Source organism: Arachis ipaensis, chromosome B10, assembly GCF_059453495.1.
Source record: "Arachis ipaensis isolate K30076 ecotype BB chromosome B10, ASM5945349v1, whole genome shotgun sequence".
NCBI classification, from domain to species: Eukaryota; Viridiplantae; Streptophyta; class Magnoliopsida; order Fabales; family Fabaceae; genus Arachis; species Arachis ipaensis.
Genome location: NC_142435.1, coordinates 55,490,414 through 55,514,016, shown reverse-complemented (window position 1 = coordinate 55,514,016; position 23,603 = coordinate 55,490,414). Strand labels below are relative to the sequence as shown.

The 23,603-nt window shown below is 38.2% G+C and overlaps 1 non-coding gene across 1 annotated transcript; it reads left to right on the top strand.

Annotated features, from left to right (window-relative positions):
* The first annotated feature begins 21,480 nt into the window (after window positions 1-21,480).
* Window positions 21,481-21,588, top strand: LOC148580121 (small nucleolar RNA R71). The gene has a single exon (XR_015896029.1). It is a non-coding gene; the product is annotated as a small nucleolar RNA R71 (small nucleolar RNA).
* Window positions 21,589-23,603: the final 2,015 nt, after the last annotated feature.

Here is a 23,603-nt window from a genome sequence, read left to right as displayed (position 1 = left end):
ATTTTTGTTTTTAATTTAAATTTAAAGTTAAAATTTGAAAAAAATTTTAAAAAAGAAAATTGAAATTAAATTAAAATGTAATTCAATTAGTTAAAAAAAAAAAAAGATTTGAAAAAGAAATTTAAAAAGATTTTATTTTGAAAATTAAAGTTGATTACTTGACTAACAAGAAACTAAAAAGATATGATTCTAGAGTTTAAAGATTGAACCTTTCTTACTAGACAAGTAACAAACTAAAAATTTTTGAATCAATCACATTAATTGTTAGTAAAGATTTTGAAATTATGAAACAAAATAAGAAAAAAATTTTAGAAAATCAATTTGGAATTTTCGAAAATTATGAAAGAAAAATGAGAAAGATTTGATTTTTGAAAAAGATTTGAAAAAGATAGAATTTTTAAATTGAAAATTTGATTTGACTCATAAGAAACAACTAGATTTTAAAAATTTTTGAAAAAGTCAACTCAAATTTTCGAATTTTATCATTGAAAAAGGGAAAGATATTTTTTTTGATTTTTGAATTTTTTAATGATGAAAGAGAAAAATATAAAAAAGACTCAATGCATGAAAATATTGGATCAAAACAAATGATGCATGCAAGAACACTATGAGTGTCAAGATGAACACCAAGAACACTTTGAATATCAAGATGAACACGAAGAAGTTATTTTTGAAAAATTTTCAAGAAAAGAAAACATGCAAGACACCAAACTTAGAAATTTTTAATTTTTAGACACTAACAAATTGAAAATGCATATGAAAAACAAGAAAGGATGCAAATCATGAAAATACAAAGATCAAACAAGGAAATTCTTCAAGAATGACTTGAAGATCATGAAGAATGCAATGCATGAATTTTCGAAAAATGCAACAAAGAGATAAACATGCAATTGACACCAAACTTATGACTTGACTCTAGACTCAAACAAAAAACACAAAATATTTTTTTTTGATTTTATGATTTTAAAATTTTTTTGGATTTTTCGAAAATTAATTGGAAAAATAAAAATAAGGATTTCAAAATTTTTAATAGGAATTCCAGGAATCTTGCAATGTTAGTCTAAAGCTCCAGTCCAGGAATTAGACATGGCTTACTAGCCAGCCAAGCTTTCAATGAAAGCTCCGGTCCAAAACACTAGACATGGCCAATGGCCAGCCAAGCTTCAGCAGAACATTACATTCAACAGCTAATTTGCTAAGAAAGACAAAGAAGCTCTTCTCTTGAGTATAAGTGAAACCTCGGTCCAAAAGAATTTAGACATGGCTTTACAGCCAGCCAGGATTCAATATATCCCATGAAATTCTAGAATTCTTTCTTAAAAATTCTGAAGAAAAATATATTTTTGAAAAGATTTATTTTTATTTTTTTCGAAAATAAAGGAAAAATTATTGAAAGATTTTTTTTTGAAAATTTTTGAAAATAAAATAAAAAGAAGATTACCTAATCTGAGCAACAAGATGAACAGTCAGTTGTCCAAACTCGAACAATCCCCGGCAACGGTGCCAAAAACTTGGTGCACGAAATTGTGATCATCAATGGTGCCAAAAACTTGGTACGCACAATTGTAATCTCAACTCTTTATCACAACTTCGCACAACTAACCAGCAAGTGCACTGGGTCGTCCAAGTAATAAACCTTACGTCAGTAAGGGTCAATTCCACGGAGACTGTCGGCCTGAAGCAAGCTATGGTCACCTTGTAAATTTCAGTCAGGCGGATTCAAATGGTTATGGTGAATTGATAATAAAAACATAAATAAAATATAAACTGGGATAGAGATACTTATGTAATTCATTGGTGAGAATTTTAGATAAGCGTATAGAGGTGCTTTCATTCCTCCTGAACCTCTGCTTTCCTGCTGTCTTCATCCAATTATTCCTACTCCTTTCCATGGCAAGCTTTATGTTGGGCATCACCGTTGTCAATGGCTACATCCCGTCCTCTCTGTGAAAATGGTCCAATGCGCTGTCACTGCATGGCTAATCATCTGTCGGTTTTCGATCATACTGGAATAGGATTTACTATCCTTTTGCGTTTGTCACTACGCCCAGCACTCACGAGTTTAAAGCTCGTCACAGCCATCCCTTCCCAGATCCTACTCGGAATACCACAGACAAGGTTTAGACTTTCCGGATCTCAGGAATGGCCATCCATGGGTTCTAACTTATACCACGAAGACTCTAATATCTTGGACTCAGTCCTCTGTATTAGATATCTAAGAGATATTCATTCTAGCTTGTTTGCATGTAGAACGGAAATGTTTGTCAAGCACGCGTTCATAAGTTAGCATGATGATGAGCGTCACATAATCATCACATTCATCATGTTCTTGAATAGAAAAACAATAGTACTTTGCATTAATTCATGAGGAACAGCAGAGCTCCACACCTTAATCTATGGTGTGTAGAAACTCTACCGTTGAAAATACATAAGTGATGAAGGTCCAGTTATGGCCGAATGGCCAGCCCCCATAAAGTTCTAAGATAGCATAAAACTGATCAAAGATCTGATCCGAAGATGTAAATACAATAGTAAAAAGTCCTATTTATACTAAACTAGTTACTAGGGTTTACAGAAATGAGTAAATGATGCAGAAATCCACTTCTGGGGCCCACTTGGTGTGTGCTTGGGCTGAGCATTGAGCTTTACACGTGTAGAGGCTTCTCTTGGAGTTGAACGCCAGTTTGTAACCTGTTTCTGGCGTTTAACTCCACTTTGCAACCTGTTTCTGGCGTTTAACTCCAGAATGCAGCATGGATCTGGCGTTGAACGCCAGTTTGCGTCATCTAAACTCATGCAAAGTATGGACTATTATATATTGCTGGAAAGCCCTAGATGTCTACTTTCAAACGCAATTGAGAGCGCGCCATTTGGAGTTCTGTAGCTCTAGAAAATCCACTTTGAGTGCAGGGAGGTCAGAATCCAACAGCATCTGCAGTCCTTCTTCAACCTCTGAATATGATTTTTGCTCAAGTCCCTCAATTTCAGCCAGAAAATACCTGAAATCATAGAAAAACACACAAACTCATAGTAAAGTCCAGAAATGTGAATTTTAATTAAAAATTAATAAAAATATACTAAAAACTAATTAAATTATACTGAAAACTATGTAAAAATAATGCCAAAAAGCGTATAAATTATCCGCTCATCAGTAGTCAACAAAAAGATGGGTGCAAGAACAAGGTTTAGGACCCCGGAATTCATCTCAACAATCAAAACTCTTGGGGCCTTGTCATCTACCTAAGCTTACTTGAAGGCCTTGTGTGCCTAATTTGGGATCCCGGTGGACATTAGAGATACAAACATTGGTGGGGATTCAAAGATGAATTCAAGCATAAACCACCCTAGCAAGGACCCTGATGAGCGGATAATTTATACGCTTTCTGGCATTATTTTTAGTACGTTTTTAGTATATTTTAGTTAGTTTTTATTATGTTTTTATTAGTTTTTATTCAAAAATCACATTTCTGGGCTTTACTATGAGTTTGTGTGTTTTTCTGTGATTTCAGGTATTTTTTGACTGAAATTGAAGGACCTGAGAAAAAATCTGATTCAGAGGCTGAAAAAAGACTGCAGATGCTGTTGGATTCTGACCTCCCTGCACTCAAAGTGGATTTTATGGAGCTACAGAAGCACCATTGGCGCGCCCTCAATTGCGTTGGAAAGTAGACATCCTGGGCTTTCTAGAAATATATAATAGTCTATAGTTTGCTCGAGATTTGATAGCCCAAACCGACATTCCAAGTCAGCATAGAAATTCTAGCGTCAAAACGCCAGAACTGGCATGAAAGCTGGAGTTAAACGCCCAAACTGGCACAAAAACTGGCGTTTAACTCCAAGAAAGGTCTCTACACATGAAAGTTTTAATGCTCAGCCCAAGCACACATCAAGTTGGCCCCGAAAGTGGATTTCTACACTAACTGTTCTAGCTTACTCATTTTCTGTAACTCTAGGTCACTAGTTTATTATAAAAACTACTTTTAGTGATTCATCTTGTACCTCATGACACTCTACACATTTTATATTGTATCTTCTATGGCATGAGTCTCTAAACCCCATGGTTGGGGGTGAGGAGCTCTCATGTGTTTTGATGAATTAATGCAATTACTACTGTTTTCCATTCAATCACGCTTGCTTCTATTCTAAGATATTCACTTGTACTTCAACTTGATGAATGTGATGATCTGTGACACTCATCATCATTTTCAACCTATGAACGCGTGCCTGACAACCACCTCTGTTCTACCTTAGACTGAGTGATTATCTCTTAGCCTCCTGGTTCAGATCAGAGTCTTCGTGGTATAAGCTAGAATCAATTGGCAGCATTCTTGAGATCTGGAACGTCTAAACCTTGTCTGTGGTATTCTGAGTAGGATCTAGGATAGGATGAATGTGACGAGCTTCAAACTCGCGAGTGCTGGGCATAGTGACAGACGCAAAGGGATCAATGGATCCTATTCCAGCATGAAAGATAACCGACAGATGATTAGCCGTGCGGTGATAGCGCATTTGGACCATTTTCACTGAGAGGAGGGATGGTAGCCATTGACAACGGTGATCCACCAACATACAGCTTGCCATGGAAGGAGCCTTGCGTGCATGAAGAAGAAGACAGTAGGAAAGCAGAAATTCAGAAGACAAAGCATCTCCAAAACCTCAACCCGTTCTCCATTACTGCATAACAAGTATTTATTTCATGTTCTTTTACTTTTTACAATTAAATATGAGAATTATTGATATCCTGATTAAGAGTTACAAGATAACCATAGCTTGCTTCAAGCCGATAATCTCCGTGGGATCGACCCTTACTCACGTAAGGTATTACTTGGACGACCTAGTGCACTTGCTGGTTAGTTGTGCGGAATTGCAAAGGTGTGATTGTGATTTCGTGCACCAAGTTTTTGGCGCCGTTTCTGGGGATTGTTCGAGTTTGGACAACTGACGGTCTATCTTGTTGCTTAGATTAGGAACAATTTATTTTTTTGTTGGTTTAGAGTCACTAAAATTGAGTCTTTTATTTGAGTTAGTTTCATATTTCAAGTTTGGTGTCAATTGCATGCTTTTATTTTCTTTTAATTTTTCGAATTTTCATGTTCTTACTTCTTTCTTGATCTTTAAAAATTCTAAGTTTGGTGTCTTATTTGTGTTTTCCTTTAAATTTTCGAAAATTTGTGTTTGATTTTCTAAAAATTTTAAGTTTGGTGTCCCTTGTGCTTTTATTTACTTAAAAATTTTTCAAAAATTTGTTCTTGGTGTTCATCTTGATCTTCAAAGTGTTCTTGGTGTTCATCTTGACATTCAAAGTTTTCTTGTTTGCTCTCTCTGTTTTGATCTAAAATTTCTAAGTTTAGTGTCATTTTGTTGTTTTTCTCTTTCCTCATTAAAATTCAAAATCAAAAAATATCTTTTCCTTATTTTAGTCATAATTTTCAAAATTTTGCATTAAATTAGTCAAAGATTTTCAAAATCATATCCTTTTTTTTAGTCAAGTCAAAATTATAATTTCAAAAATTGATCTTTTCAAATCTTTTTCAAAAAGCAAATCTTTTTAATTTCTTCAATCATATCTTTTCAATCATATCTTTTTAATATATTGCAATCATATCTTCTCAATCATATCTTTTTCAAAATAATTTTCAATCATATCTTTTTGATTGCTAATTCCAAAATCTTTTTGATTAATTAATTAATTTAGTTTTCAATTTGCTTTTATTTCATTTTCTTCTAATTTTTGAAAGTTTTATTTTATCTTCCTTTTATTTTGTTTTATTTTCGGTTTTTTTAATTAAATAAAATAAAAAAATATAATTAAAAAATATAACTTATTTGCAATTCATATCAATTCCCTTTTTTCCATCATGGACATAAGTGGAAACGAACAGTTCAAAAGGACTCTGGGGTCATATGCTAATCTCATTACAGCTGCATATGGGAGTAGCATCTGTATACCTCCCATCAAAGCAAGCAATTTTGAGCTAAATCCTCAGCTCATTATCATGGTGCAGCAAAATTGCCAGTATTCCGGTCTTCTACAGAAAGAACCTACTGAGTGTCTGGCACAGTTCTTACAAGTTGCTGACACAGTACGTGATAAAGAAGTGGATCAGGATGTCTACAGCTTATTACTGTTTCCATTTGCTATAAAAGATCAAGCTAAGAGGTGGTTAAACAACCAACCCACAACAAGCATAAAAATATGGAGACAGTTATCAGACAAATTCCTGAATCAATTTTACCCTCCAAAAAGGATGACACAACTGAGGCTGGACATCCAAGGCTTTAAACAAGAGGATCATCAATCCCATTATAATGCCTAGGAGAGGTACAGAGGGATGCTAAGGAAATGCCCCTCTGAAATGTTTTCAGAGTGGGTATAGTTAGACATCTTCTACTATGGACTTACAGAAAGAGCTCAAATGTCTCTAGACCACTCAGCTGGTGGATATATACGCATGAGAAAGACGATTGAAGAAGCTCAAGAACTTATAGATACGGTTGGTAGAAATCAGCATCTGTACTCAAGCAGTGAGTCCTCTATAAAAGAAGAGGCTAGGGCAGTAACTACTGATCCTAATCCTCAAGAACAGATTGTTGAACTTAATCAGCAATTACTCCTTATGACAAAACAATTAGCAGAATTTAAAGAGATGCTCCAGGACACTAAAAATGCTAACAAGAATATGGAAGCACAATTGAATCAGACAAGACAGCAGTTATCTAAACAGATAACAGAAGAATGCCAAGCTGTCCAACTAAGGAGCGGGAAGACATTGAATAATTCAGCTCAAAGTAGCAAAAAGCCAAGAAAGGAAAAACTGACAGAGGATGAACAAAACACTGCCCAAACTCTCTTTGAGGACAGCAAGAGCCCAGAGAGAAATAATTCTGGCGTTGAAACACCAGAAAAGGGTGAAAGACTGGCGTCAAACGCCCAGTGGATGCCCACTTCTGGCGTTCAAATGCCAGAAAAGGGAGGAAAGCTGGCGTTGAACGCCCATTCCTTGCCCAGTTCTGGCATTCAAACGCCAGAAAAAGGTGGGAAGCTGGCGTTAAACGCCCATCCAACACCCAATCCTGGCGTTCAAACGCCAATGAGGGATCAGACACCTGCAAGTGCTGATAGTAACCCCTCTAAGAAGGCTTCTCCAACCACCTCTGTAGGGAATAAACCTGCATCAACTAAGGTTGAAGAATATAAAGCCAAGATGCCTTATCCTCAGAAACTCCGCCAAGCGGAGCAGGATAAACAATTTGCCTGCTTTGTAGACTATCTCAGGACTCTTGAGATAAAGATCCCATTTGCAGAGGCACTTGAGCAAATACCCTCTTATGCTAAGTTCATGAAAGAGATCTTAAGTCATAAGAAGGATTGGAGAGAAACTAAAAAGGTGTTTCTCACTGAAGAATGTAGTGCAGTCACTCTGAAAAGCTTACCAGAGAAGCTTAAAGATCCAGGATGCTTTATGATACCATGCACATTAGAGGGTGCTTGTACTAAGACAGCTCTATGTTATCTTGGAGCAAGTATCAACCTAATACCTGCATCTACTATCCGAATGCTTGGCTTGACTGAAGAAGTCAAACCAACCTGGATATGTCTTCAACTTACTGATGGCTCTATTAAATATCCATCAGGCATAATTGAGGACATGATTGTCAAGATTGGGCCATTTGCCTTTCCCACTGACTTTGTAGTGCTGAAAATGGAGGAGCACAAGAGTGCAACTCTCATTCTAGGAAGACCTTGCCTAGCAACTAGATGAACTCTTATTGATGTACAAAAAGGGGAAGTGACCCTGAGAGTCAATGAATATGAGTTCAAGTTAAATGCTGTCAAAGCTATGCAGCATCCAGAACATCAAATGACTGCATAAGCACTGATATTATTGACTCTTTGGTGGAAGAGATCAATATAACTGAAAGTCTTGAATCAGAGCTAGAGAACATCTTTAAAGATGTTCAGCTTGATCTGGAGGAATCAGAGGAAATAAAGGAACCTCTGAAAATTCCTCAGGAAGAGGATAAGCCTCCTAAACCTGAGCTCAAACTCCTACCACCATCCCTGAAATATGCATTTCTGGAAGAAGGTAACACTTTTCCAATGATCATAAGCTCTACTTTAAATCCACAGGAAGAGAAAGCACTAATTCAAGTGCTAAGGACACACAAGACAGCTCTTGGGTGGTCCATAAGTGATCTTAAAGGCATTAGCCCAGCAAGATGCATGCACAAGATCCTATTGGAGGATGATGCTAAGCTAGTGGTTCAACCACAGAGGCGGCTAAATCTAACCATGAAGGAGGTGGTGCAGAAATAGGTCACTAAGTTACTAGAGGTTGGGATTATTTATCCTCTTTCTGATAGCCCCTGGGTAAGCCCTGTCCAAGTTGTACCCAAAAAAGGAGGCATGACAGTGGTTCACAATGAAAAGAATGAACTGGTTCCTACAAGAACAGTTACTGGGCGGCGTATGTGTATTGACTACAGAAGGCTCAATATAGCAACCAGAAAGGATCATTTTCCTTTACCATTCATAGACCAGATGCTAGAGAGACTAGCAGGTCATGATTATTACTGCTTTTTGGATGGCTATTTAGGTTACAACCAAATTGCAGTAGATCCTCAAGACCAAGAGAAAACAACATTCACATGTCCATCTGGAGTATTTGCATACAGAAGGATGCCTTTTGGTCTGTGCAATGCACTTGCAACCTTTCAGAGATGCATGCTCTCTATTTTCTCTGATATGGTGGAAAAATTTCTGGAAGTCTTCATAGATGACTTCTCAGTATTTGGGGACTCATTCAGCTCTTGTCTTGATCATCTAGCACTTGTTCTGAAAAGGTGCTAAGAGACTAACCTGGTTTTAAACTGGGAAAAATGTCACTTTATAGTGACTGAAGGAATTGTCCTTGGGCATAAAATTTCGAACAAAGGAATAGAGGTGGATCAAGCAAAGGTAGAGGTAATTGAAAAATTACCACCACCTGCCAATGTAAAGGCAATCAGAAGCTTTCTGGGACATGCAGGATTCTACAGGAGGTTTATAAAGGATTTTTTGAAAATTACAAAACCTCTGAACAATCTGCTAGCTGCTGACACACCATTTTTGTTTGACACAGAGTGTCTGCAGGTGTTTGAGACCCTGAAAGCTAAGCTGGTCACAGCACCAGTCATCTCTACACCAGACTGGATATTACCATTCGAACTAATGTGTGATGCAAGTGACCATGCCATTGGTGCAGTGTTGGGACAGAGGCATAACAAGCTTCTACACGTCATTTACTATGCTAGCCGTGTTTTAAATGATGCACAGAAGAATTACACAACCACACAAAAAGAGTTACTTACAGTGGTTTATGCTATTGACAAGTTTAGATCTTATTTAGTAGGTTAAAAAGTGATTGTGTATACTGATGCTGCTCTTAAATACCTACTCACAAAGCAAGATTCAAAACCCAGGCTCATAAGATGGGTGTTGCTTCTGCAAGAGTTTGATATAGAAATAAGAGACAAAAAAGGGACAGAGAACCAGGTACCTGATCACCTGTCCCGGATAGAACCAGTAGCAGGGGCGTCCCTCCCTCCTACTGAGATATCTGAGACCTTTCCGGATGAGCAACTTTTCGCCATTCAGGAAGCACCATGGTTTGCAGACATTGCAAATTATAAAGCTGTGAGGTTTATACCCAAGGAGTACAGCAGAGTGCAAACGAAAAAACTAATTTTCGATGCAAAGTACTACTTATGGGATGAACCATATCTCTTTAAGAGATGTACAGACGGAATGATCCGCAGATGCGTACCCAGAGAAGAAGCACAACAGATCCTATGGCACTGCCATGGATCACAGTATGGAGGACATTTCTGAGGTGAGCGAACAACCACTAAGGTCCTCCAATGTGGCTTCTACTGGCCTACTCTCTATAGAGATGCTCGAGAGTTTGTGCGTAACTGTGATAGTTGCCAAAGAGCTGGCAACTTGCCTCATGGTTATGCCATGCCTCAACAAGGGATCTTAGAGATTGAGTTGTTTGATGTATGGGGTATTGACTTAATGGGTCCCTTCCCACCATCATACTCAAACACTTACATTCTGGTGGCAGTAGACTATGTATCTAAATGGGTAGAAGCAATTGTCACACCCACTAATGATACTAAGACCATATTGAAATTCCTCCAAAAACATATCTTAAATAGATTTGGCGTCCCTAGAGTACTAATCAGTGACGGGGGCACTCATTTCTGCAATAAACAGCTATACTCTGCTATGGTCTAATATGGAATTAGCCACAAAGTAGCAACTCCATATTACCCACAGACAAATGGGCAAGCTGAAGTCTTTAATAGAGAACTAAAAAGAATCCTGGAATGGACTATAATTGCCCGTAGAAAGGATTGGGCAAAAAGCTTGGATGATGCTCTGTGGGCATACAAAACAGCATTCAAGACTCCTATATGAACCTCTCCATACCAGCTTGTGTATGGCAAAGCCTGTCATCTGCCTGATGGCCTACTGGGCAACCAGATTCCAAAACCTGGATGCTAAGTTAGCTGGAGAGAAAAGATTGCTCCATCTGAATGAGCTAGAGGAATTCAGACTCAATGCTTTTGAAAATGCTAAAATTTATAAGGAGAAAGCAAAAAAGTGGCATGAATTGCAGCATCCTGGGCGTTCAGAAAAACGCCCAGTAACAAAGGATTTCTGGCGTTTAATGCCAGCCAGGGTACCTGGCTGGGCGTTAAACGCCCACAATGGCCAACTTATGGGCGTTTAACGCCAGAAAGACAGGGGGAGAGGATTTTGTTTTCCACTTCAAAATTTTTCAAGTTTTCATGTTTTGACTCATAATTTTCTGCATAAACATGTTTCAAACTTTCATCATTCATCCTCAATTTTCAAAAATTCAACAATTTTCTAAATCTCTTTTCAACTTTCTTTCCAATCCTTCCCAAATCTACTTTAAAAACTCAAGTATCTTTTCAATTTCTTTTCAAATCTTTTCCAAACTCATCATATCATCTCTTAATTCTTAGATGCATAAACAAATTTTCAGATTTAACCTCTTTATATCTTTTCCATTTAAAAATCTCATCTTTTCATATCATGGTTCTATTTTCTTCCACCAATCATATCTTTATGTCATATCTTTTTCAAAATTTTCGAAATCCCTCCCCTCCACTTATAGATACATATTTGGCCATCCCCCCTCTCCACCATTCGAATTTGCTTCTCCTACTCTCTCTCCCCTTTCCTTTCTTTTGCTTGAGGGCAAGCAAACCTCTAAGTTTGGTGTGTTTTTTTGTGATCACTGAGCTAAGACTCATCAAGATCATGGCTCCTAAAGGAAAACAAACCAATTCAAGAGGCAAGAAAGAGAATACTCCAAAGAGTCTTTGGAATCAAGAGAGGTTCTTCACCAAAGAGCATGTAGACCATTACCATAAAATAATGGGTCTAAGATCAGTGATCCCAAAAGTTAAATTCGATATGAAAGAAGATGAATATCCGGAGATCCAAGAGCAAATTCAAAACAGAGGATGGGAAATTCTAGCTAATCCTGAAACAAGGGTTGGAAGAAACATGGTTCAGGAATTCTATTCAAATTTGTGGCTGACAGATAAGCAGAGAATAACTGGAACCGCCTTTCATACCTACCGAACCATGGTCAAAGGGAGGATTATTTACCTCCATCTGGACAAAATAAGAGAGGTCTTCAAATTGTCTCAACTACAAGATGATCCAGAATCCTTTAATAGGAGAATGGTGAGAGAAGATAAGGGGTTGGACCAAGTTCTAGAGGACATATGCCTCCCTGGAACTAAGTGGATAACCAATTCAAAAGGTGTCCCAAACAAACTCAAGAGAGGAGATCTCAAACCAGTTACAAGAGGCTGGTTGGACTTCATTGGGCGTTCCATACTGCCCACTAGCAACCGCTCTGAGGTCACTGTCAAAAGAGCAGTGATGATTCATTGTATTATGCTGGAAAACGAAGTGGAGATTCATCATCTAATTTCTTTTGAGATTTACACAATTGCAAACAAGAACTCCACTGAAGCCAAACTGGCATACCCAAGCTTAATTTTTCTGCTATGTAAAGATGCTGGGGTGAGGATGGGAGTAGATGAATTCATTCCAATCGAACACCCAATCACCAAGAAGTCAATGGAAGGACAACAAGTGCAAGACAACTCCATCAAAAGGAGGGCGCAGGAGTTCCTCCCAGAAATCCCTGAAACTGACTACTGGACCCGCCTAGAAGCATCTGTCACTAAGCTGCAAGAAGCTGTGGATCAACTCAAGGATGAACAGCAGAATCAAAACTGCATGCTCTACAAGCTGCTGAAGGAATAGGAGAAGCAGGGGCGTGAGCTACAGGAGTTGAAGCACCAGAAGCTCTCCTTTGAAGGACCAAATACCCCACCGATTGAAGGAGCATCCATTGCTCAAAATCAAGGTTGTTGAGTCCTAACTTTGTGATAACCTCTATTATTAGGAATCTATTTTAAGACTCATTTATTTTTCTTTTTTTAATTTTCTGTCTTCTATTATTATTGGTTTGCTCTTATATTTATTTTTGAGTCTTATTTTCATTTCATGATTAATAAAATTTAAAGTTTATGTCTTAAAGCTATGAATATCCTATGAATCCATCACCTTTCTTAAAAGAAAAATGTTTTAATCACAAAAGAACAAGAAGTACATGATTTCGAATTCATCCTTGAAATTAGTTTAATTATTTTGATGTGGTGACAATACTTTTAATTTTCTGAATGAATGCTTGAACAGTGCATATATCTTTTGAATTTGTTGTTTATGAATGTTAAAATTGTTAGCTCTTGAAAGAATGATGGAAAAGGAAAAATGTTATTGATAATCTGAAAAATCATAAAAAAATTTAATTCTTGAAGCAAGAAAAAGCAGTGAAAAAAAAAACATATTTGGCGAAAAGAAAAAGAAAGAAAAAGAAAAAGCCAATAACCCTTTAAACCAAAAGGCAAGGGTAATAAAAAGGATCCAAGGCTTTGAGCATCAGTAGATAGGAGGGCCTACAGGAATAAAATCCTCGCCTAAGCGGCTAAACCAAGCTATCCCTAATCATGTGCTTGTCGCGTGAAGGTGTCAAGTAAAAACTTGAGACTGAGCGGTTAAAGTCGTGGTCCAAAGCAAAAAAAGTGTGCTTAAGAGCTCTGGACACCTCTAATTGGGGACTTTAGCAAAGCTGAGTCACAATCTGAAAAGGTTCACCCAGTTATGTGTCTGTGGCATTTATGTATCCGGTGGTAATACTGGAAAACAAAATGCTTAGGGTCACGGCCAAGACTCACAAAGAAACTGTGTTCAAGAATCAACAATACTGAACTAAGAGAATCAATAACACTATCTAAATTCTGAGTTCCTAGAGATGCCAATCATTCTAAACTTCAAGGGATAAAGTGAGATGCCAAAACTGTTCAGAGGCAAAAAGCTACTAGTCCTGCTCATCTAATTGGAGCTAAGTTTCATTGATAATTTGGAATTTATAGTATATTCTCTTCTTTTTATCCTATTTGATTTTCAGTTGCTTGTGGACAAGCAACAATTTAAGTTTGGTGTTGTGATGAGCGGATAATTTATACGCTTTTTGGCATTGTTTTTAGTACGTTTTTAGTATATTTTAGTTAGTTTTTATTATGTTTTTATTAGTTTTTATTTAAAAATCACATTTCTAGGCTTTACTATGAGTTTGTGTGTTTTTCTATGATTTCAGGTATTTTCTGGCTGAAATTGAAGGACCTGAGCAAAAATCTGATTCAGAGGCTGAAAAAGGACTGCAGATGCTGTTGGATTCTGACCTCCCTTCACTCAAAGTGAATTTTCTGGAACTAGAGAAGCCCAATTGGCGCTCTCTCAATTGCGTTGGAAAGTAGACATTCTGGGCTTTCCAGAAATATATAATAGTTTATACTTTTCCCGAGATTTAATAGCCCAAACTGGCATTCTAAGTTAGCATAGAAATTCTGGCGTCAAAACGCCAGAACTGGCATGAAAGCTAGAGTTAAACGCCCAAACTGGCACAAAAGCTGGTGTTTAACTCCAAGAAAGGTCTCTACACATGAAAGCTTCAATGCTCAGCCCAAGCACACACCAAGTGGGCTCCGGAAATGGATTTCTACACTAACTATTCTAGCTTACTCATTTTCTGTAACCCTAGGTCGCTAGTTTATTATAAAAACTACATTTAGTGGTTCATCTTGTACCTCATGACACTCTACACATTTCATATTTTATCTTCTACGGCATGAGTCTCTAAACCTCATGGTTGGGGGTGAGGAGCTCTGTTGTGTTCTGATGAATTAATGCAATTACTACCGTTTTCTATTCAATCACGCTTGCTTCTATTCTAAGATATTCACTCGTACTTCAACTTGATGAATATGATGATCTGTGACACTCATCATCATTCTCAACCTATCAACGCGTGCCTGACAACCACCTCCGTTCTACCTTAGACTGAGTGATTATCTCTTAGCCTCCTGGTTCAGATCAGAGTCTTCGTGGTATAAGCTAGAATCAATTAGTAGCATTCTTGAGATCGGGAACGTCTAAACCTTGTCTGTGGTATTCTGAGTAGGATCTAGGATAGGATGACTGTGACGAGCTTCAAACTCGCGAGTGCTGGGCGTAGTGACAGACGCAAAAGGATCAATGGATCCTATTCCAGTATGAGTGAGAACCGACAGATGATTAGTCATGCGGTGACAGTGCATTTGGACCATTTTCACTGAGAGGAGGGATGGTAGCCATTGACAACGGTGATCCACCAACATACAGCTTGCCATGGAAGGAGCCTTGCGTGCATGAAGAAGAAGACAGTAGGAAAGCAGAAATTCAGAAGACAAAGCATCTCGAAAACCTCAACCCGTTGTCCATTACTGCATAACAAGTATTTATTTCATGTTCTTTTACTTTTTACAATTAAATATGAGAATTATTGATATCCTAACTAAGAGTTACAAGATAACCATAGCTTGCTTCAAGCCGACAATCTCCGTGGGATCGACGCGTAAGGTATTATTTGGACAACCCAGTGCATTTGCTGCTTAGTTGTGTGGAATTGCAAAAGTGTGATTGTGATTTCGTGTACCAGACCCCCACTGGTGCACGAAATTGTGATCATCAACAATGGCGCCAAAGACTTGGAGCTCTCAAACGTGAATCACACTTTGTCACAATTTCGCACAACTAACCAGCAAGTGCACTGGGTCGTCCAAGTAATACCTTACGTGAGTAAGGGTCGATCCCACGGAGACTGTCGGCTTGAAGCAAGCTATGGTCACCTTGTAAATCTCAGTCAGGCTAATTCAGATGGTGATGGAGAATTGATAATTAAAAGATAAAATAAACATAAAATAAAGATAGAGATACTTATGTAATTCCTTGGTTGGAATTTCAGATAAGCGTATGAAGATGCTTTGTTCCTCCTGAACCTCTGCTTTTCTATTGCCTTCTTCCAATCATTCATACACCTTTCCATGGCAAGCTTTATGTTGGGCATCACTGTTGTGAATGGCTACTTCCTGTCCTCTCAGTGAAAACGTTCCAAATGCGCTGTCACCGCACGGCTAATCATCTGTCGGTTCTCGATAATGTCGGAATAGGATCCATTGATCCTTTTGCGTCTGTCACACGCCCAACAATCGCGAGTTTGAAGCTCATCACAGTCATCCCTTCCCAGATCCTACTCAGAATACCACAGACAACGTTTAGACGTTCCGGATCTCAGGAATGGCAGCCAATAATTCTAGCCTATACCACGAAGGATCCAATCTTAGATTAAAAACCCAAGAGATACGCATTCAAGCCATTGCTAGTAGAACAGAGGTGGTTGTCAAGCACATGTTCATAGGTGAGAATGATGATGAGTGTCACGGATCATCACATTCATCAAGTTAAAGAACGAATGAATATCTTGGAGAAAAAATAGACTTGAGTTGAATAGAAAAACAATAGTACTTTATATTAATTCATGAAGAACAATAGAGCTCCACACCTTAATCTATAGTGTGTAGAAACTCCACCGTGGAAAATACAAAAGTGATAATGGTGTAAGCATGGCCGAATGGCCAGCCTCCAAGGTCTAGGGACTAAACGTCCAAAGATTGATGAAAATACAATAGCAAAAGGTCCTATTTATAGAGAACTAGTAGCCTAGGTTTTACAGAAATAAGTAATTAATGCAGAAATCTTCTTCTGGGCCCACTTGGTGTGTGCTTGGGCTGAGCATTGAAGCTTCCATGTGTAGAGACTTTTCTTGGAATTAAACGCCAGCTCTTGTGCCAGTTTGGGCGTTTAACTGCAGCTTTTGTGCCAGTTTTGGAGTTAAACGCCAGAATTCTTAAGCTGACTTGGAACGCCTGTTTGGGCCATCAAATCTCGGGAAAAGTATGAACTATTATATATTGTTGGAAAGCCCAGGATGTCGACTTTCCAACGCAATTGAGAGCACACCAATTGGGTTTCCGTAGCTCCAGAAAATCTACTTTGAGTGCAGGGAGGTCAGAATCCAACAACATCTGCGGTCCTTTTCAGCCTCTGAATCAGATTTTTGCTCAGGTCCCTCAATTTCAGCCAAAAAATACCTGAAATCACAGAAAAACACACAAACTCCGAGTAAAGTCCAGAAAATTGAATTTTAAATAAAAACTAATAAAAACATAATAAAAACTAACTAAAATATATTAAAAACATACTAAAAACAATGCCAAAAAGCGTATAAATTATCCGCTCATCACAACATCAAACTTAAATTGTTGCTTGTCCCCAAGCAACTAAAAATCAAATAGGCTAAATAGAAGAGAGTATACAATGAATTCCAAAAACATCTATGAAGATCAGTATTAATTAGATGAGCGGGGCTTTTAGCTTTTTGCTTCTGAACAGTTTTGGCATCTCACTTTATCCTTTGAAGTTCAGAATGATTGGCATCTATAGGAACTCAGAATCCAGATAGTGTTATTGATTCTCCTAGTTAAGTATGTTGATTCTTGAACACAGCTACTTTATGAGTCTTGGCCGTGGCCCTAAGCACTTTGTTTTCCAGCATTACCACCGGATACATAAATGCCACAGACACATAACTGGGTGAACCTTTTCAGATTGTGACTCAACTTTGCTAGAGTCCCCAATTAGAGGTGTCCAGGGTTCTTAAGCACACTCTTCTTTTTGCTTTGGACCTCGACTTTAACCGCTCAGTCTCAAGTTTTCACTTGACACCTTCACGCCACAAGCACATGGTTAGGGACAGCTTGGTTGAGCCGCTTAGGCCAGGATTTTATTCCTGTTGGCCCTCCTATCTACTGATGCTCAAAACCTTGGATCCCTTTTATCACCCTTGCCTTTTGGTTTAAAGGGGTATTGGCTTTTTCTGCTTGCGTTTCTTTTTCTTTCTTTTTCTTTTTCTCTTTTTTTTTGCATATATCCTTTTTTTCTGCAAGCTTTTCACTGCTTTATCTTGCTTCAAGAATCAATTTTGTGCACTGTTTTAACATTCTTTAAACAACAAATTCAAAAATATGCACTGTTCAAGCATTCATTCAGAAAATAATAGTATTTCCACCACATCAAAATAACTAAACTGTTTTAAAATTTGAAATTCATGCACTTCTTTTTCTTTTTCAATTAAAAACATTTTTCTTTTAAGAAAGGTGATGGATTCATTTTCATAGCTTTAAGGCATAGACACTTAGACACTAATGATCATGTAATAAAGACACAAACATAAATAACATAAGCATAAAAATTCGAAAAACAGGAAAATAAAGAACAAGGAAATTAAAGAACGGGTCCACCTTTAGTGATGGCAGCTTGTTCTTCCTCTTGAAGATCTTATGGAGTGCTTGAGCTCCTCAATGTCTCTTCCTTGCCTTTGTTGCTCCTCTCTCATGGTTCTTTGGTCTTCTCTAATTTCATGGAGGAGGATGGAATGCTCTTGGTGCTCCACCCTTAGTTGTCCCATGTTGGAACTTAATTCTCCTAGGGAGGTGTTGATTTGCTCCCAATAGTTTTGTGGAGGAAAATGCATCCCTTGAGGTATCTCAGGGATTTCATGATGAGGAGTTTCCTCATGCTCTTGTCCATGAGTGGGATCTCTTGTTTGCTCCATCCTTTTCTTAGTGATGTGCTTGTCCTCATCAATGAGGATGTCTTCCTCTATGTCAATTCCAGCTGAATTGCAGAGGTGACAAATGAGATGAGGGAAGGCTAACCTTGCCATAGTGGAGGACTTGTCCGCCACCTTGTAGAGTTTTTGGGATATAACCTCATGAACTTCTACTTCCTCTCCAATCATGATGCTATGAATCATGATAGCCCGGTCTATAGTAACTTCAGACTGGTTGCTAGTAGGAATGACTGAGCGTTGGATGAACTCCAACCATCCCCTAGCCACGGGCTTGAGGTCATCTTAGTTGAATCGGCTTTCCTCTTGAATCACTCTTCCATTGAGCGCCCTCTTCACAGATGTCCATGAGGACTTGGTCCAACCTTTGATCAAAGTTGACCCTTCTAGTGTATGAGTGTGCATCTCCTTGCATCATAGGCAAATTGAATGCCAACCTTACATTTCTCGGACTAAAGTCTAAGTATTTCCCTCGGACCATTGTAAGCCAATTATTAGGATCCGGGTTCACACTTTGATCATGGTTCTTGGTGATCCATGCATTGGCATAGAACTCTTGAACCATTAAGATTCCGACTTATTGAATGGGGTTGGTGAGAACTTCCCAACCTTTTCTTCGGATCTAATGTCGGATCTCCGGATATTCGCCCTTTTTGAGCTTAAAAGGGACCTCGGGGATCACCTTCTTCTTGGCCACAACTTCATAGAAATGGTCTTGATGCACCTTTGAGAGGAATCTCTCCATCTCCCATGACTCGGAGGTGGAAGCTTTTGCCTTTCCTTTCCTCTTTCTAGAGGTTTCTCTGGCCTTTGGTGCCATTAATGGTTATGGAAAAACAAAAAAGCTTTAGCTTTTACCACACCAAACTTAGATGGTTGCTCGTCCTCGAGAAAAAGAAGAAAGAAGAGAGTAGAAGAAGAAGAAATAGAGGTGATGGAGGGGGCTTTATGTTTCGGCCAAGGGGGATGGGTAGTGTTTAGGTTGTGTGAAAATGAAGTAGTGAAGATGGGTTTATATAGGAGTGGAGAGAGGGGTGTGGTTCGGCCATTATGGGTGGGTTTGGGTGGGAAAATGGTTTGAATTTGAATGGTGAGGTAGGTGGAGTGTTATAAAAGATGGATGTGAGTGGTGAAGAGAATGGTGGGATTTGATAGGTGAGGGGTTTTTGGGGAAGAGGTATTGAGGTGATTGGTGAATGGGTGAAGAAAAGAGAGAGAGGTGGGGTAGGTGGGGATCCTGTGGGGTCCACAGATCCTGAGGTGTCAAGGATTTCTCATTCCTGCACCATGTGGCGTGCAAAACGTCCCTTGCTGCCAATCCTGGCATTAAACGCCAGGCTGCTGCCCATTCCTGGCATTAAACGCCAGTCTGGTGCCCATTTCTGGCGTTAAACACCCAGAATGGTGCCAGACTGGGTATTTAATGCCCATTCTGCTACCCTTACTGGCGTTTAAACGCCAGTAAGTTTCTCCTCCAGGGTGTTCCATTTCTTATAATGTTTTTCCTTCTATTTTTGCTTTTTTAATTATTTTTGTGACTTCTCATGATCATCAACCTACAGAAAACATAAAATAACAAAAGAAAATAGAAATTTAACATAGATAAGTAAAAATTGGGTTGCTTCCCAACAAGAGCTTCCTTAATGTCAATAGCTTGACAGTGGCTCTCATGGAGCCTCACAGATGTTTAGAGCAATGTTGGAACCTCCCAACACTAAACTTAGAGTTTGAATGTGGGGGTTCAACACCAAAGTTAAAGTTTGGTTGTGGCCTCCCAACACCAAACTTAGAGTTTGGCTGTGGGGGCTCTGTTTGACTCTGTATTGAGAGAAGCTCTTCATGCTTCCTCCCCATGGTGACAGAGGGATATCCTTGAGCTTTAAACACAAGGGAGTCTCCATTCACTTGAATGATCAATTCTCCTCTGTCAACATCAATCACAGCTTTACTGTGGCTAGGAAGGGTCTGCCAAGGATGATGGATTCATCCATACACTTTCCAGTCTCTAGGATTATGAAATCAGCAGGGATGTAATGGTCTTCAACCTTTACCAAGACATCCTCTACAAGTCCATAAGCCTGTTTCTTTGAATTGTCTGCCATCTCCAGTGAGATTCTTGCAGCTTGTACCTCAATGATCCCTAGCTTCTCCATTACAGAGAAAGGCATGAGGTTTATGCTTGACCCTAGGTCACATAGAGCGTTCTCAAAGGTCATGGTGCCTATGGTACAAGGGATTAAGAATTTCCCAGGGTCTTGTCTCTTAAGAGGTAATCTCTGCCTAGTCAAGTCATCCAATTCTTTGATGAGCAATGGAGGTTCATCCTCCCAAGTCTCATTACCAAACAACTTGGCATTTAGCTTCATGATTGCTCCAAGGTACTTAGCAACTTGCTCTTCAGTAACATCTTCATCCTCTTCAGAGGAAGAATACTCATCAGAGCTCATGAATGGCAGAAGTAAATTTAATGGAATCTCTATGGTCTCTGTGTGAGCCTCAGATTCCCATGGTTCCTCATCAGGGAACTCCATGGAGGTCAGTGGACATCCATTGAGGTCTTCCTCAGTGGAGATCACTGCCTCTTCCTCCTCTCCAAGTTCGGCCATGTGAGACATGTTTATGGCCTTGCACTCCCTTTTTGGATTTTCTTCTGTATTGCTTGGGAGAGTACTAGGAGGGAGTTCATTAATTTTCTTACTCAGCTGACCCACTTGTGCCTCCAAATTTCTAATAGAGGACCTTGTTTCAGTCATGAAACTTTGAGTGGTTTTAATTAGATCAGAGACAATGGTTGCTAACTCAGAGTGGCTTTGCTTTGAGTTCTTTATCTGTTGCTGAGAAGATGATGGAAAAGGCTTGCTATTGCTAAACCTGTTTCTTCCACCATTATTGTTGTTGAAACCTTATTGAGGCCTCTGTTGATCCTTCCATGAGAGATTTGGATGATTTTTCCATGAAGGATTATAGGTGTTTCCATAGGGTTCTCCCATGTAATTCACCTCTTCCATTGCTGGGTTCTCAGGATCATAAGCTTCTTCTTCAGAGGAAGCTTCCTTAGTACTGCCTGTTGCTGCTTGCATTCCAAACAGACTCTGAGAAATCATAGTGGAACTCCTTTCTTCTAAGCTATCCCATTATTCACAGGATTCCTTTCAGAAGTGTACATGAATTGGTTATTTGCAACCATTTCAATGAGTTCCTGAGCTTCTGCAGGCGTCTTCTTCAGATGAAGAGATCCTCCAACAGAGCTATCCAATGACATCTTGGATAGTTTAGACAGACCATCATAGAAAATACCTATGATGCTCCATTCTGAAAGCATGTCAGAAGGGCATCTTCTGATCAATTGCTTGTATCTTTCCCAAGCTTCATAGAGGGATTCTCCTTCCTTCTGTCTGAAGGTTTGGACTTCCACTCTAAGCTTGCTCAATTTTTGAGGTGGAAAGAACTTTGCCAAGAAGGCATTGACTAGCTTTTCCCAAGAGTTCATGCTTTCTTTAGGTTGTGAATCCAACCATGTCCTAGCTCTGTCTCTTACAGCAAAAGGAAAAAGCATCAGTCTGTAGACTTCAGGGTCAACCCCATTGGTCTTGAAAGTGTCACAGATTTGCAAGAATTCAGCTAAGAACTGATGAGGATCTTCCAATGGAAGTCCATGAAACTTGCAATTCTGTTAGATTAGAGAAACTAATTGAGGCTTAAGCTCAAAGTTCTTTGCTCCAATGGTAGGGATTGAGATGCTTCTCCCATAGAAGTCGGGAGTAGGTGCAGTAAAGTCACCAAGCACCTTCCTTGCATTGTTGGCATTGTTGTTTTCGGCTGCCATGGTTTCTTCTTCCTTGAAAAGCTCTGTTAGGCCCTCTAAAGAGAATTGTTCTTTAGCTTCTCTTAGCTTTCTCTTCAAGGTCCTTTTAGGTTCAGGATCAGCTTGAACAAGTATGCCTTTATCTTTGTTCTTGCTCATGTGAAAGAGAAGAGAACAAGAAAGTAGGAAATCCTCTATGTCATAGTATAGAGATTCTTTGAGGTGTCAGAGGAAAAGAAGAATAGAAGGAGGAGGAGGTAGATGGAAGAGAATTCGAACATATAAAGAAGGAGGGAGTTCGAATTGCACCTTGAGGAAGAGTGTTAGTCCTTTAAATAGAAGGATGTGAGAAGAGGGGAAGAATTTTCGAAAATAAAGTAAAAGATTTTGAAATAATTAAAAGAAATTTTGAAAAATTGATTGATGATTTTCGAAAACTAAAATTGGGAAAGAAATTAAGTTATTTTTGAAAAAGATTTTGAAATTAGAAATCAAAAAGATATGATTGAGAGTTAATTTTGAAAAAGATGTGATTGAGAAGATATGATTGAGAAGATATGATTGAAAATCAATTTAGAAAAAGAAAGTTTTTAAAATTAAAGTTGATTACTTGACTAACAAGAAATTAAAAGATATGATTCTAAAATTTAAAGTTTAATCCTTTCTTAATAGGCAAGTAACAACTTGAAAATTTTGAAGTAAATCTTTAATTATAACAAGGATTTTTGAAAATTAAAAAAATTGAAAGAGATTGATTTTGAAGAGATATGATTAAAAAGATATGATTTGAAAAAGATTTGATTTTGAAAAATTATGAAGATTTGAAAAAAATTTGAATTAAAAACAAAATATTCCCTCTAGTGTCCTTTTGGCGTTAAACGCCAAGAATGGCATCCATTCTGGCATTTAACGCCCAAAATCCTACCTTTTTGGGCATTAAACGCCCAGCCAGGTACCCTGATTGGCGTTTAAACGCCAGTTTTCCTTCTTCACTGGGCGTTTTGAACGCCCAGCTTTTTCTGTTTGATTCCTCTGCTGAATGTTCTGAATCTTCAATTCTCTATATTATTTACTTGAAAAGACATAGTTTTGAAAATATTTTTGAATTTTTAATGATGAAAAATAAAAAAATACAACTAAGATCAAATAAACAATGCATGTAGGACACCAAACTTAAAAATTTTGTATTTAGAGGCTTTAACAAATTGAGAATGCATAAGAAAAACAACAAAACACACAAAACAAGAGAATTTAAAGATCAGAGCACTGAAATCATCAAGAACAACTTGAAGATCAATGAAGAACATAATGCATATATTCGAAAAATGCAAGAAGAATAAAAACATGCAATTGACACCAAACTTAAAAATTGATACTAGACTCAAAGATAAAATATTTTTTTATTTTTATGGTTTTATAAATTTTTTTTTTGTGATTTTCGAAACTTATATGGAAAAGAAAATAAAGAGAATCAAAACTTTTAATAAGAATTCCAAGAATCATGCAATGTTAGTCTAAAACTTCAGTCTAAAAAAATTAGACATGTTTGGCCAAGCTTCAGCAGGACATTACATTCAACAGCTAAATTGATGAGAATCAATCAGCTTTTGTGATGATAAGAACATCACCTTGAA